The sequence below is a fragment of the Tursiops truncatus genome, chromosome 2 (genome assembly GCF_011762595.2).
Source record: "Tursiops truncatus isolate mTurTru1 chromosome 2, mTurTru1.mat.Y, whole genome shotgun sequence".
Taxonomy (NCBI): Eukaryota; Metazoa; Chordata; class Mammalia; order Artiodactyla; family Delphinidae; genus Tursiops; species Tursiops truncatus.
The window spans coordinates 342,610-358,511 of NC_047035.1; the positions used below are offsets into that span (position 1 = coordinate 342,610).

General features: G+C 45.8%; 2 long non-coding RNA genes across 2 annotated transcripts; both read left to right on the forward strand.

Annotated features, from left to right (window-relative positions):
- Positions 1-1,607: 1,607 nt before the first annotated feature.
- Positions 1,608-1,896, forward strand: LOC141277910 (uncharacterized). Its single transcript, XR_012329782.1, has 2 exons — positions 1,608-1,747; positions 1,832-1,896. It is a non-coding gene; the product is annotated as an uncharacterized lncRNA (long non-coding RNA).
- Positions 1,897-15,397: 13,501 nt separating this feature from the next.
- On the forward strand, positions 15,398-15,648 carry LOC141277912 (uncharacterized). The gene is made up of 2 exons (XR_012329783.1): positions 15,398-15,499; positions 15,584-15,648. It is a non-coding gene; the product is annotated as an uncharacterized lncRNA (long non-coding RNA).
- Positions 15,649-15,902: the final 254 nt, after the last annotated feature.

A 15,902-nucleotide genomic window follows, 5' to 3' on the forward strand; every position in this document is an offset into this window, starting at 1 on the left:
ATATCACTGTGGTTGGCTCTCCTATTATCAACATTCAAGCAGGCTGATTCTTTAGTATTTAATTTACTCTGCAAATATTATTGGAAAAGCTACAAGAAGTATAGTACTGTGTTCATGAAAGAGTATGGAGTAAATATCTTCTCACAGACGGCAGGCTCGACACCAGTCAGTGTACAGAAGAAATCACTGGGGTGAGAGAGAGGTGACCTGCCCCAGACCCACAGGTGTGGCCTCTCAGTGCAGGAGTGGAACCAGGGCTACATGTACAGGGTGTCAGTCAGAGATGGGGACTCACATTGGTCTTCCTGGTTCCCAGAAGAATTAACATCACTGATGACACTCATGTCAAAATCCAACACCCCTGGCAACCCCACTATAAATGTCAGACATACCATTACCATCGTGATCCCCAATTTACATCCTTGCAGACTGAAATGCAGTGGTGAGGCCAGATCCTCAGTGCCCACAGTGAAATGGGATGGAGCTGTGTTCTGCTCTCCAGCACCATTTACTGATGTGACCTCAGGCACAGTCCCAGGACTCACTGACCCAGGGACTCTGGAGAGCTGCTCTCAGGTGGACTTTTCAAAGGAACCCATTTCTGGAGGTGGGGCTTTCCTTTGACTATGACGCCCTCATACTCGGCAAGCCATTCACTGTGTAAGTTTACTTCCAAGAATCATGCATGTTCTCTTACCCAGTGCAGAGGGAAATGTGTTCCCTGAGCTCCAATGTCACTGGCTGTGACAGAGATAGAAATGAACACTTCTAGAAGGAGTGAGTCTGTGCACTGTGACCAGGTCAACTGCCCAGCATGTTGGAGTCCTGAGGAGCATCCAGGAGCTGTCTGTTCTTAGGCCTTGCTAGCCCTGGGGATTCCTCAACATCCACCCGCAAGGAGGGAGCTCTGAATTTCGCGGTGTTCCTGCAGACACTCAGCTGTGCACTGTAAACAGGCAGGTCAGGCTTCAGACCACGTCAGCAGTGCTGGGATCCATGACCATCTCAGCAAGAATGACTACCTTGCCCACAAAATAAACTGTGTGTATAGTTGTTAAGAGTAAATCCACCTCCAGAGCAAGTCTTGATAATATTTAAACTGTTTCAGGTGAAGAAATGTTCACCCAAATTAAGGGAAACACGAAGTCCATTGTGAATTATGATAAACATTTAATTTTACCTGACTTTGTCTGAATTCAATGTCATTATGACATGTATGGTTTGTCTCAAGTACTTGCGCATCCAGGAAATAAACAGGAGGTAATGCAGAAAGGAAAAAGCAAGAGTCTGCGTCTGACATCTTGGAGGACCCAGAATGTGTGATGGGTATTTATGTGAAATGTATGCCTCCACGGGACTAAAGTCTATCCCCAAACCTGCCGTTAATCCTTGAGCACAGCTGACTTCCTGACTAGCCCTTCAGCATCATTTCATTCCTGGACACAGAGACCCCAGGCACAGGGAGGGGACGCCAGGTGGGGGCTGAGTTCTCTGAGGGCACAGTCAGCACCCTCCTCAGGTGGAGCCCCAGAGACTGGGACCTCCCTTCACTACTTTCCGATTTTTATAGCCTGGTCCCTCCCGTATGCAAACATCCCCTTATGTCACAAGGTAAAAACAAAGTACCTGTTCACTTAAATTCGGGTTTCTCCTCATGATTGAAGAGAATTTCTGGGCTTCAGGAATCTCATCTGCAAGAAGATGAATCCACTGTGGTTCTTCCTCTTCCTGGTGTCAGCTCCCAGAGGTGAGTGTCTCAGGGGTTCACACGTGAACACATGGGGAAGCTGCATCTGAGCCCATGAGTCACCGTGGTTCTCTCTGTCCACAGGTGTCCTGTCCCAGGTGCAGCTGCAGGAGTCGGGACCCAGCCTGGTGAAGCCCTCACAGACCCTCTCCCTCACCTGCACTGTCTCTGGATTCTCATTAACCAGCAGTGCTGTAGCCTGGGTCCGGCAGGCTCCAGGAAAGGGGCTGGAGTGGGTTGGGATGATATATGGTGGTGGAAGTGCATATTATAACCCAACTCTTAAGTCCCGGCTCAGCATCACCAGGGACACCTCCAAGAGCCAAGTCTACTTATCGCTGAGCAGCCTGACAACTGAGGACACAGCCGTGTATTACTGTGCGAGAGACACAGTGAGGGGAAGTCAGTGTGAGCCCAGACACGAACCTCCCTGCACAGAGGCCCGTAACCACCAGGGGACGCAGAGGACCCACGAAGTGCAGGGCTGAGGCCTGGGGCAGCAGCAGATAAGGGCTGGGAGGAAATTCTTGTTAGAACTTGTGCTTTCCTCTTCCTGCCCAGGATCTCCACCAGAGACCCTGTTCTGTATCCTAATGTTTCATTGTTGTGGATTTTGCGGAGTCTGGAAAATTTTGTGTGCATGTACTTATTTTCTTAATTTTTATTTTTATTATAGTTGTGTATATATATATTCATATGCACAGACACATTTAATACTCAAGAATTAAGGTTGTTTTTCATTTCTTTATTTACCTTTTTCTCAAGGAGCTCAGAACAACCCTGCTGCTCACCATAATGTTCAATTTCGCCTGAAGCTCGTGAAACGTGTAAATATCCTGAGAGTGCACATGAGACTTTTAAACAGTATCAATTGTTGTTTTGCTTTTGTAGATGTGGAAGGAGAGACACACCGTCCTACTTTCAGGCAACCTGCACAAGCATTCTGAATTCTGCAGCAGGCAGTGTTACAGACTCTAACGCCAGAGTGCTCCAACACTGCACGTGCAATTATCCTCGTTATTCACAGATTCCAAATCTGCAAATTCATCTACTTCTAGCTTTTATGAGCACCCAAAATAAATACTGTCAATTTTGTGGTCATTCACGGACATTAACAACGTGGCCGGTTGTTTGAATCCCCCAACACACTCATACACACATAAACACACACACACACACACGCGCACACACACACACACACACACACACACACACACACACACACAGACACACATTCCCAGCTGAGGTCAGTCAAGGTGATGCTCTCTTTTCTTGTTTCAACTCCCGTCATGTAATTGAGCACTTTCTGGGGTCAAATTAGTGCCATGCTTTTCACATTTCTGTGATTCTTGGCGATTGTTTAAAGTAGTCCCAGGCATAGGGCTGAGGAACAGTCTAGTGTCCCTACGCACAAACGGCTGTGAGTGGACTTAGGGAAAATGTACATGAGACATCAGCTTCATTCAGGCCTGCCTTATATGGCCATGGGTGGTGAAATGATACTCACGTCTCCAATATGCAGCTCACCCAAAACCTGAAGACAAAATCGCTGCTGCATATGGGCTGCAGCCTTGGAAACTTGCCTTAATTCCAAATAGAGCCTGGCAAGTGGGGGCTTATGGTCAAAAATCCGGTGGGGTGGAGTGCACTCGAAATTATGAACAGAAGAATTAGAAGCCAAGGGGATTCTGGTTACATAGACTCAAAAGGATTCTTGCTAAAGGGAGACCAGGGTGGTCAGATACCGTGTGGGTGATAGGAGGTTTGATGGCTTTGATCAAATACTGCGGGTGATCAGAGTTCAAGGGTAGGGGATTCTCATTATTCTCACTTAGCAGGGCTCTTGACAAAACCTGGCCATGCACATATAAACACAGAAGCCCACAGGTCAAGACTACTTGAGAAGAGAATTACAAGGAGCCTGTTGGCTAAGGGGTGGTCAGGGGTCTTTGTCACACTTAAGAAGAGGAATAATGAACATACAAGTAAACCAGGGATGCACACAGACACACAGAGAAAAGACCATCTGAGGACTCAGTGAGAAGACGTCCATCTGTGAGCAAAGGAGAAAGGCCTGAGAAGGACCCAAACCTGCTGACACCATGACCTTAGACTTCTTGCCTCCAGGTCTGAGAGGAATCCATTGCTGTTGTTTAATCCACCCAGTCTGTTATTCTGTAAAGGCCACACTAGCCAACGAGTACACCTATAATATAGACGCAGATAGACATATATGGAAATGTAAGTATCGTATTGGAAAAGAAACATCACCCATTCTTCAGAGGTGACATGAAGCGGTGTCCACCCTGGATCTCAGCCAGCACCCTCCTCCACAGCCCTAGAGAAGGACCAGCCGGGACCATCTTTATATGGAGACGTGCTTCCACCTGCACATCACACCCAGGCTCAAGGGGAAAGCACAGCATCTGTGCTACTCAGAGTCAGGGTTCTAATCTTCACTGACATAGCTCTCTGAAAGTCAAAGCATTGATCAAAATGAACATGAAAATCTTCTGGTCATTCCTCCTCTTGCGGGCATCGCTCAGCTGTGAGCATCTCCTGGGTCTGAGGAAGGTGGAGTTATGGGGTGACATCTCTGAAGTGGGTGTCTCATTCTTTCTACTTCCCCAGGTGTCGTGTGCCAGGTGCCGGTGCAAGAATCGGGCCCAGGACTATGGAAGACCCTCTCCCTTACCCGCTCAGTCTCTGGATTCTCCATCACAAACAGTGCTGGCTGCTGGGACTGGATCCCTCAGCCCCCAGGGAAAGGGCTGAGGTCACTGGGGTGCTTTGGTTCTGGGAATAGCACAGCATACAAGATGTCTCTCCAGAAATGACTCTCCACCTCCAGAGACAGCTCACAAATTCAGTTTTCCCTGCAGCTCAGCTCCGTGATGACCTAGGACACAGCCCTGAGTTACTGTTCCAGTTGGTTCAGTGAGAAGTCAGGATGAGTCCAGACACGACCCTCCCTGCAGGGGGCGCTCCAACCACCAGTGGGCGCTCAGGGTCATCTGGAAACAAGAGGACCCATTTCAGGGCAGGTGCAGAGGTTGGGATGGAGGATTTCTCTCTCAGAAGCTGTGGTTTCTCCACTGGATCATTGCCACCCCTGGAAGCCTCATCCACAGTGATTCCAGGGAATTTTCTTGTCTCTAAACTTGAGACGTTTTTCATGGATTCAGGCTTGTCTGTCTTTCCCCATCTATCTTTGGAAGAGCTGCACAGATATATTTCTTCTTGAGACCTTTACTTGAAGATTAGGTTACTACTTTCTGTTATTAGTTGTCAAGTTTTTAATCGTTTAATGACATAAATAATTTTTACTGTTGAACTTTAAATCTGCTTTCCAGCATCAGATGGATTTCCAATTCCTCTCATCCTGACAACCTCTCCAGTCCTGTCTGATGCAATGCCTTTCACTTGAATAGTATGAGTCATGTTGATATTCGGAAATTGATGTCCATACAGCACTGCAGGCATTTTCTGCTCAGGGGACCTTTGGAAATGTCGGGACACAGGCTGGGCTGTAACATGTGGGCTTTGTTTCCTGTACCTTGTCATCTAGTGTGGACATTGATATTAGATAATTAGATAAAACAGAGAGATAGATAAAACGGAACAGAAACTAGTATATCCTAATTGTATGGAAAATAACCGTAAAAACTGACTACATAACCCATATTTAGGGAGTGGTAAAGGCTCGAAGGTGTAAAAATGATACAAGAAGCCGTATGAAGTTATTTGTATTAACGTAAATATTTTTAACTCTTTTGAAAATTCTTTTCTAGCTCACTCCTCAATCCCATGGTGAGTGTCTGGTTTTCTCTCTAAGAAATTGACAAATATCTTCCAATTGGCAGCCACTGGCATCCTTCCAGCAAGCGGATGAGGGCGTTTCACTCTACATCATCCCCAGTATTTTAATTTTTTTTTATTTTGTGCTTTCACTGTTGTAATAAGTGAGTAGCAGTATTTCATCGTCATGTTATTTTATGTTTCCTTAATGAAGAATCCTTTTAAAACCTTTATCTCTTCTATGTGTAGGTATCTTCAAATCACTGTACATTATTTTCATTATTTATTGCTGTCGTTGAGCTGTGAATTTGCTGTATATTCATGATACAAGTCTATATGATATGATACTAGAAAGCACATTCTCCAAGTCTGTGCCTAATTCCCTTATCAGTGAAGTTATTGCTACTGTTGCTATCGTTGTTTTCAGAACAGAATTTTTAATGGATACAGAAAAATTACAAATTTATATGATGAATGATGTTTGGTGTGTTATATCTAAAAATTCATCATGTAACTCAAGGGCACCCATAATTTCTGCCAGGTCCATACTCCAGGCCACTTTCAGGGATGGAGGGTTAAGTTCACCTTCTTGAAGGGAGGATGACCATCATGAGGTACCTGAAGTTATTCCTTAAGGGAGATTTATCCTACCTTCCCCATTAGATATATTTATTCAGTCTCTTTATATGAGTCTAGGTATTTGTTTCATAACTTGTGTTAAGGTTATATACTAAGGCATTTTCTTTGCTTCTGTAACTGTGACCACTTGTCAGCCATGAGGAGCTCTTTCAGATTGTCTCTTGTATCCACTTTACGGGCCCCCATCCATTTGTGTGAAGACTTCCTTACTTTCTGGTGCTACAAGAATCTGCAGGATAATCATGTGTATTCTCTTCTCTGGCCCTAGAATTAGCCATGCCTCAGCTGAGTTGTGGATCCTTTTCTGGAGACTAGTAATAGGAATCAGAAGATTGGGTATTAGGATACTAATGCTGGTGTCCTGTCTACTGGGAGCATTGGCTCTAGACCCTATAAGCTAAAAGACCTTGGAAATATATCTGTGTGCACTACTCCATGTATACACACACACGTCTGCAACTAGCTCTGTATCTCACCTTCTGACCTGTGTTAAGGTAAATGTGAGACAATTCTTACATCTCCAATCCTAGAGCAACATCACATGGTTGAATCTAGACTTTCCACCTTGCTTGTCTGTTCCTTTCCACCCAACAGTAAGAAACCTGTCTCCACCAATGCCATCCAGCTACTAATTGTTCAATTCCACATGCACGGTAGTAACTGAATGCTTAGCCTGACTCCTGATGGAAATACCATTATCCACCAGGCTCTACTGCTTACGTGCAGTGGCTTAGAACTTAGCCTTCAGACTCCACTCATTTCCAAAGTCATTTAGGTCAAAACCTATTTTCCCACCTCTTCAGCCATGTTAATTCATAGATTCACTATGATATTAGGTATCATGTATACAGTGTGCGTCGTTCCATCCTTCAGTCTCTGAACTTCTAAATGAAATTTATATTTATATTAAAAAGGTTCTCCTCTTACTGTATATATTTTGACAAATTCATAGTGCAATGATTCCACTACTGCAATTTCATTGAGAAGAATTTCACTATCCTTAAATATTGTCCATGTTTCACTTACCAAAAACCTTCTCCCAAATTCCTGCTAAATGCTCATCTGATTGGCTAATATATAGACCTGCCTTTTCCCAAATGTGAAATAGGGGAAATTGAACGTCTTCAGACCGATTTTTTAATTAGCAATATGCATTTAGGATTCCCTCATGTCCTTTCATGGTATAATAGTTTAATATTTACATTGCTGAAAACAATTCCACAGCATGGATACGTCACGCATTGTTTACGTACTAATTTTTGGAAGAACGTATTTGTGGCTTCCAATTTTTCTCAATTGTAAATAAAGAGACCACAATAATTCATGGGCAGTCAATGATGGAGCTCTACGTATCAAGACACTTATGTAAATATTATGAGCATGACTCCTGGGATCTTACATTACGCTCTGTCTAGGTGTGTGAGTGACTGCGCGGAGGAAGGGCTCTGATGCAGAGACCACTCAGCTGACCCAGGCATCGTACTGAAAGGAAGTCAGAGCCCAAGCAATGTCCACACGAGGTGGACCCAAGGCCAGCCCTCAGACCTGGCCGAGCCCCCAGCCTACAGTCAGGGTCACCCTTTCTTACACGTGAGTGTGCATCACAGGAGCAGGTCCTGTAGCTGAACTTGAGCCTTTCACAGCGACCCTGCATCGGGCAGGGTGGGCTTCTCCTCCAGTCCCTCCCTAAGCAGAGACAGTGAACAAAATAAAGAGCTGCTGTCAGTAGAAACTGTCAGGGGTTGTGGCAGGGTTTTGTCCGTCATTCAGCACCTGGAACATAATTATTCATTCCCCCGTGTGATCCTATTCCATATGTGGTAAGTATATGGCACAGTGGGACTGGATGAGGGGACAAAGGTCACACTGTGAGCGGAGATGCTATGAAACAGTGCAGATCCAAGTCCAGGGCCAAGGTCCTCCTCCCCAGGATGCAGGAGGACCTAAGAGCTCAGGCAGGAATCCTGCGCTGTCCCAGGTAGGAAGACACACCTGTGTGGATAGAGAGGTAACACCATCTGACTCACACTTTAGCAGGACCACGCTGACACTGGCGAGGTAGTTACTTAGGAGACGTTGGGACACTATTACACCCTAACCATACTCGACCATAAAGCATCCATTTCTAGTTTAATCTTGTAGTAGTTTTTATTCCATTCAGCAGCCTATGACAGGATTAACATTCTTATTCTTTGTTATTCTGTGAGCATTTGTCTCCCTCCAAGATTTAAATTTGCTGCTGTCTTCGTTCTATAATTATCTGATATATTGGTGAGATTTTGATAATGTGCAACTTGCCCCATTTTGAGGCTGTTTTAAGAACATTAAATAAGAAGCATTTTCTCAGCTTCTCATCTCTCTGCGTCTCCAAGACGAGTATCAGCTTTATCGTAACACCCAGACACTGGAAAGAGTTCCAATATCACACATCAGCTTAATAAATAATCCAATCATGCTATGATCATTCTTTCAATGCAACCTGTTATTAAAACCAAGGATTCTTGATGCACACAAAAACATGAGAGTATTCACAAATATTTGGGCTGACTAAAATAAGGCATAACAATAAATATATATATATATATATTTGTTTTCAAAATATGTTATGTTCCGATTTTTATAAATTCTAGAAAATGACAAGTAACCTGCAGTAACAAGGGAAGATCAACGGTGATGTGGGGACAGGATGGAAGATAAGAAGGGACAGGAAGGAGGAAACCCAGAAACTACTGAAAATAATGAGCGGAATTGATTTGTTCTCTCCTGATAATGCTGATGGCTCCGTCAGTATTCATCAGAGTGTTCATTCTGAGTGTGTGCGCTTTGTTACATGTCAAGAACCTCAATAAAGTAATTACAAATGAAGAAATGAATGACTTGGGAGGGAAGGAGTGAAGGGAAGATACTGAAACATAAGAGACTCTTGAAAATACTTCTCATCAACGCTGACCCCCTCCATATATTTTAGGTAAACACGAGAAGAGAGCAAAGTCATCATGACCTCATTACAGGAGGGGGATCTGCAAACCTCACCCGGAAACTCCAAATCTGTCCTCTAGTAGGTTCCAGGGAGCAGCCTGGCCCAGAGCTCAGGAGCAGATGCTGGATCTAACGGTCACCCCATGTTTCTCCTTGGACACTACACACACCCTCCATTACTCTGGGTGTAGTTTACACCTCTAACATGAGGGTAACAATGACAGCTACATCACGGGATGTGAGTGCATATGTAAGATGACATATGCCTCCTAAGGGTTTACTCTGGAACAATCACACAATGAAAGTTATATTTCCCAGTTGCTATCAACACCACAAAATCCAAGACTCTCACACCTGCTCTGAGACCCTGCCCTTTCTGAGGACATTCAACGACATAGCCTCTTATATACTAGAAGGTCATGCAAATAGGGTCCTTCCTCTGCTGATATAAAGCAGCCCCAGCCCTGACCCTGCAGCTCTGGGAGAGGAGCTCCAGCCCGGGATTTCCACGTGCCCAATTCGGGGTTCAGGACAGAACACTCACCATGGACTTTGGGCTGAGCTGGGTTGTCCTTGTGGCTATTTTACAAGGTAATTTATGGAGAGCAAGAGACACTGAGGATGTGAGTGGATGTGAGTGAGGGAATCAATGGATGTGTGACAGTCTCCTGACCAGGATGTCTCTGTGTTTGCAGGTGTCCAGTGTGAGGTGCAGCTGGTGGAGTCTGGGGGAGGCTTGGTGAAGCCTGGGGCGTCTCTGAGACTTTCCTGTGCCGCCTCTGGATTTACTTTTGATGATTATGCCATGAGCTGGGTCCGCCAGGCTCCAGGGAAGGGGCTGGAGTGGATCTCAGCTATTAGTTGGGATGGTGGTAGCACATACTATGCAAACTCTGTGAAGGGCCGATTCACCATCTCCAGAGACAACTCCAAGAACACGCTGTATCTGCAAATGAACAGCCTGAGATCTGAGGACACGGCCGTGTATTACTGTGCGAAAGATACACAGTGAGGGGAAGTCAGTGTGAGCCCAGACACAAACCTCCTTGCAGGGAGACAGGAGGGGGGATGCAGGGGGCACTCAGGACATACAAGTGTGTGGTTCAGCCCCAGGAGCAGGTGCAGATGGTAGTTAAGGGCTGCTTTCCTCTAAGGGTCTGGGGTTTCCTCTCCATATAGCAGTTTTCCCTGGGGAACCTCTCTGTACTCATCCATGGTTCTTCAGTTACACATTAAGTCTCTCAATTAGAAAGACTTTTCGAAATAGGGGAATAAATGTCATATATGAAAGGCAGAGACTTAAATTTATATGTTCAGGTTTTCCCTTGTCTAACTCTTGTCTAAATTGACCCGTTTCAAAATGATTCCAGCTGATGTGTAAAGAGTTAAACATATTCTTCCTTCCTCATTGTGGTATCTCAGCCCTGCCCTACTGTAGACAGCTGTCCCTGCCAGGATGCTGACTGTTGACTTGCTGCTAACCTCTTGCATGAGAAGCATAAGTGCGCTGAGCAGCCCCGGATCCTCAGGGGGTCGCTGGGAAAGATGCCAGTTAGAGGGACGTGGGTGGGGGTGTTTCTACATGTGTGCCTTGCTTCCAGGGCCAATAGAATCCCTATACGCTTAGATCATACCTGCATCCTGTTCTACTGCGCAGTTTATTTTATGTGAAATATTCATCGTCACAGCTATTACCAATAGACACATATGTAGTTGGTCGGGAAAGTTTACAGTCAGGTGGATAATAACATGAATTTTCACAAGCTGCTGAAAATAGATCTATTCTCCTTTCTTCACCACAGCATCTTACGTGAGCGCAAAAATGAAGGAAAATCACTCAGGTTCTCATTCCACGAAGAGTCCTGCAGACCTACAGGCAGGCCCACCTCTGTCCAGGAACCTTTGCAGGGGAGGCCAGATCCAGGGTGGAGAAGCCCAGGCCTCGACAGGAGGTCTCACTGTGTCCTGATGTGTGCTCTCCAGCACATCACGTGCCAATTCCAGGCTGCAGTTTAGCTTCACATCTGTAGGATTCAAGTAAATCATTACCTACATCACATGCTTGGTGTGCATATGTAGAAACAAAATAATAAAAGAGACCCTGAGTGTTGGCCCCCAGGGTAGGTCACCCGAAAATATGCCTCAAAGTGACTTAAGACAGAGCCAGTGCAGAGGGACATTCTGACCTTCCTCCCTGTCACCCTGAAGCCAGAAATAAACCTCCCATGTGAAAGGTGCTCTCCCAACATCTAGGCGTGGAAATGAAATCGTCCTTCATCTCATGCTTTCCACCTGCCATTTTTCTGTGGAAAAATATTTAGCCAAAGAATAAGTTTAATCAGAGAAGCGAGCAAATGCAGAAAGAAGGGAAAACTGTCCAACAAGACTAAATAATTATAGTTTGCTCATTAAGCAAATCAAGGACCTTTAGTTCCTCCTCAAGGGCTGCAGATAATATTCTTGTCCATGTCTCATGAGCCGTCTTATAGATACTGAAACTCCCACCAGGAGGAAGAAGTGAACTCCATGATGACCAGACTGTAGCCATGACATAAGCTGCCACAATTGCAAGAACTGGCCTCAAAGAAATGGGAACAAACCGACCCTGGACCTGAAGATTAACTCTACTTAAAACAATCAAGAGGAGGCTGATCAGACCACCACATGACCAACTGCAAGACGACTGTCACAGCTGACTCTGCCGTTTCTGCCCGTAGCCCCTCCTTCTGCCTATAAAAGCCCTTTCCCACAGATGCTCAGTGCGGGGTGGCCTTTGGAGAGAAGTCTGTCCCCCACCCCCGGGTGCAGCCAAAATAAAGCAAACTTTCCTTTCACCAACTTTGCCTCTTTATTGGCCTTTCAGCACCGAGCAGCCGGACGCTGCTTTCCTTTGCACGGGGACACTCTTATCACCAGGCATGGGGAATTCAGGCCTGGAAGCGTCTATGAACAAACCTTGTTCCTTCTTTTTTTTTTTTTTTTTTTTTTTTGCGGTACGCAGGCCTCTCACTGCTGTGGCCTCTCCTGCTGCGGAGCACAGGCTCCGGACGCGCAGGCTCAGCGGCCATGGCTCACGGCCCCAGCCGCTCCGCGGCATGTGGGATCTTCCCAGACTGGGGCACGAACCTGTGACCCCTGCATCGGCAGGCGGACTCCCAACCACTGCGCCACCAGGGAAGCCCAGAGCTCCGTTTTGTTAAAAGGCCCAGGGTGACTTCTTATTTTGGCAGGACCTGTTCTGAGGAGTGGCTGGAATCTTTGCATTATTGTCATCTTGTCTAGAAGACTGCTGTGTTCTAGAGAGAACACACTAAACAAGTTGGTTAAAAGAAGGCAGGGGTCAAAGATCAGTAAAAGAATTTTTGTAACCAGGGGCCCAAGTAGGAGTAAGAACCAGGTTATGTTTCAGAACATTTTTTGATGGTGGTCCAAGTACTGTCAACGCTTGGGTTACCCTGTCCAAAGTTAGAATGACCATATCGTAAAATAAATTTTACCCGTGACGGATCTGAGTTTATGAATGATTGTAACTCGAAACATTCAATGGATTTAGCAACGTTAAAAACACAATCAATACCTTGAATTTTTATTATTGATTTTAATATATTTTGCCCCAGAGAAGAGTTTGACAATTACAATTTCAGTAACACATTTCCGTAATTTTGACTTATAGCTCTTAAAAATTAGATACCACATTGTTTCATAATAAATGTTTCATCTACATCCCTCACATTTGAAACTGGATACCAAGTGGATCTAGAAGACGTAATGTGAGGACAGCGAATGTCTCTACATTCAGTAACATCTAAGGCAACAAACCTAACATCACATGAGGACGCCACTGATTTCCAAGTATAGTTCCTGCTTCTTCATTGCTCAATGATTCCAGCAAAGGTACAAAATGACCTAAACCATCTGGTCTCAATGTTCCTGAAGTCCACACCTCATTCTGAGCTTATACCCTCAAGATTTTATAAGGGAAAACACAGAGACCATCAGAAGGACCTGTCCACGTGGCCCCCATGAACCCACCACCATCAGCCCTTCTTCCTCCCATCACGATGGTCAGGCCCTTTTTCTGTGACCATCACTGGTAACCTGCAGAGCAATATGACTTAAGTCTCCCCACTTCATTTCCCATCATTTCCCATTTCCCATCACTGGGCGTCTCTAATGGATATTCCTTCCAGCATTACCATATGATCTGGTCTCCAGACATAATTCCTTCCAATTAGCTCCACAAAGGAAAAATAACTTTTTTTTAGTCCGGGTGCCCTAACACATTTTTCCTAGGGTTAAATAGACCCTAACAACACATCCCCACCCACTGAAACATAAAGACACCTGCTATATATCCTTCTATGTTAACATGAATTTGGCTGGATCTCCTCTAATCCACCAGCTCAAGAAGGGCAGGTCAGATGCTCGGGCATCTGTACAAATGCAGGCCCTTCTTCCACCTGCTGAATAATGGGCCCACCTGGTTCTAGGTTTTAGATGCCATCCCTTCCGCTCCCCTATCCCACAGCGTATCAGCTCAATTTTCAGGTCCTGACAACAGGGTCCAGACTTGTCCTGTGATTCTTCCCCATATCACTGTGGTTGGCTCTCCTATTATCAACATTCAAGGAGGCAGATTCTTTAGAATTTAATTTACTCTGCAAATATTATTGGAAAAGCTAGAAGAAGTATCGTACTCGGTTCATGAAATTATATGGAGTAAATATCTTCTCATAGACAGCAGGCTCGACATCAGTCAGTGTACAGGTGAAATCAGTGGGCTGAGGGAGAGCTGACCTGCACCAGACCCAAGGTGTGACCTCTCAGGGCAGGAGTGGAGCCAGGGCTACATGTACAGGGTGTCAGTCAGAGATGGGGACTCACATTGGTCTTTCTGGTTCCCAGGAGAGATAACATCACTCATGACACTCATGTCAACATTCAGCACCCCTGGCAACCCCACTATAAATTTCAGACATACCATTACCATCGTGATCCCCAGTTTACATCCTTGCAGACTGAAATGCAGATGGTGAGGCCACATCCTCAGTGCCCACAGTGAGATGCGACGGAACTGTGCTCTGCTCTCCAGCACCACTTACTGATGTGACCTCAGGCACAGTCCCAGGACTCACTGACCCAGGGACTCGGGAGAGCTGCTCTCAGGTGGACTTTTCAATGGAACCTGCTTCCTGAGGTGAGGACTTTCCTTTGACCATGACACCCTCATACTCTGCAAGCCATTCACTGTGAAGGTTTACTTCCAAGAATCATGCATGTTCTCTCACCCAGTGCAGTGGGAACTGTGTTCCCTGAGCTCCAATGTCACTGGCTGTGACAGAGTTAGAAATGAACACTTCTAGAAGGAGTGAGTCTGTGCACTGTGACCAGATCACCTGCCCAGCATGTTGGAGTCCTGAGGAGCTTCCAGGAGCTGTCTGTTCTAGACCTTGCTAGCCCTGGGGATTCCTCTACGTCCACCCGCAAGGAAGGGGCCCTGAAGCTCGCGGTGTTCCTGCAGACACTCAGTTGTGCACAGGAAACACGCAGCTCAGGCTACAGGCCATGTCAGCAGTGCTGGGATCCATGACCATCTCAGCAAGAATGACTACCTTATCCACAAAACACACTGTGTGTTTAGTTGTTAAGAGTAAATCCACCTCCAGAGCAACTCCTGATAATATTTAAACTGTTTCAGGTGAAGAAATGCTCACCCAAGTTAAGGGGAAAATGAGCTCTGTTGTAAATTATGATAAACATTTAATTTTACCTGACTTTGTCTGAATTCAATGTCATTATTACATGTATGGTTTGTCTCAAATACTTGCGCATCCAGGAAATAAACAGGAGGTAATGCAGAAAGGAAAAAGCAAGAGTCTGCGTCTGACATCTTGGAGGACCCAGAATGTGTGATGGGTATTTATGTGAAATGTATGCCTCCACGGGACTAAAGTCTATCCCCAAACCTGCCGTTAATCCTTGAGCACAGCTGACTTCCTGACTAGCCCTTCAGCATCATTTCATTCCTGGACACAGAGTCCCCAGGCACAGGGAGGGGACCCCAGGTGGGGCTGAGTTCTCTGAAGGCACAGTCAGCACCCTCCTCAGGTGGAGCCCCAGAGACTGGGACCTCCCTTCACTACTTTCCGATTTTTATAGCCTGGTCCCTCCCGTATGCAAACATTCCCTTATGTCACAAGGTAAAAACAAAGTACCTGTTCACTTAAATTCGGGTTTCTCCTCATGATTGAAGAGAATTTCTGGGCTTCAGGAATCTCATCTGCAAGAAGATGAATCCACTGTGGTTCTTCCTCTTCCTGGTGTCAGCTCCCAGAGGTGAGTTTCTCAGGGATTCAGACGTGAACACATGGGGAAGCTGCATCTGAGCCCATGAGTCACCGTGGTTCTCTCTGTCCACAGGTGTCCTGTCCCAGGTGCAGCTGCAGGAGTCGGGACCCAGCCTGGTGAAGCCCTCACAGACCCTCTCCCTCACCTGCACTGTCTCTGGATTCTCATTAAGCAGCTATGCTGTATCCTGGGTCCGACAGCCTCCAGGAAAGGGGCTGGAGTGGGTTGGTGTGATGGGTAGTGGTGGAAGCGCATATTATAACCCAACTCTTAAGTCCCGGCTCAGCATCACCAGGGACACCTCCAAGAGCCAAGTCTACTTATCGCTGAGCAGCCTGACAACTGAGGACACAGCCGTGTATTACTGTGCGAAAGACACAGTGAGGGGAAG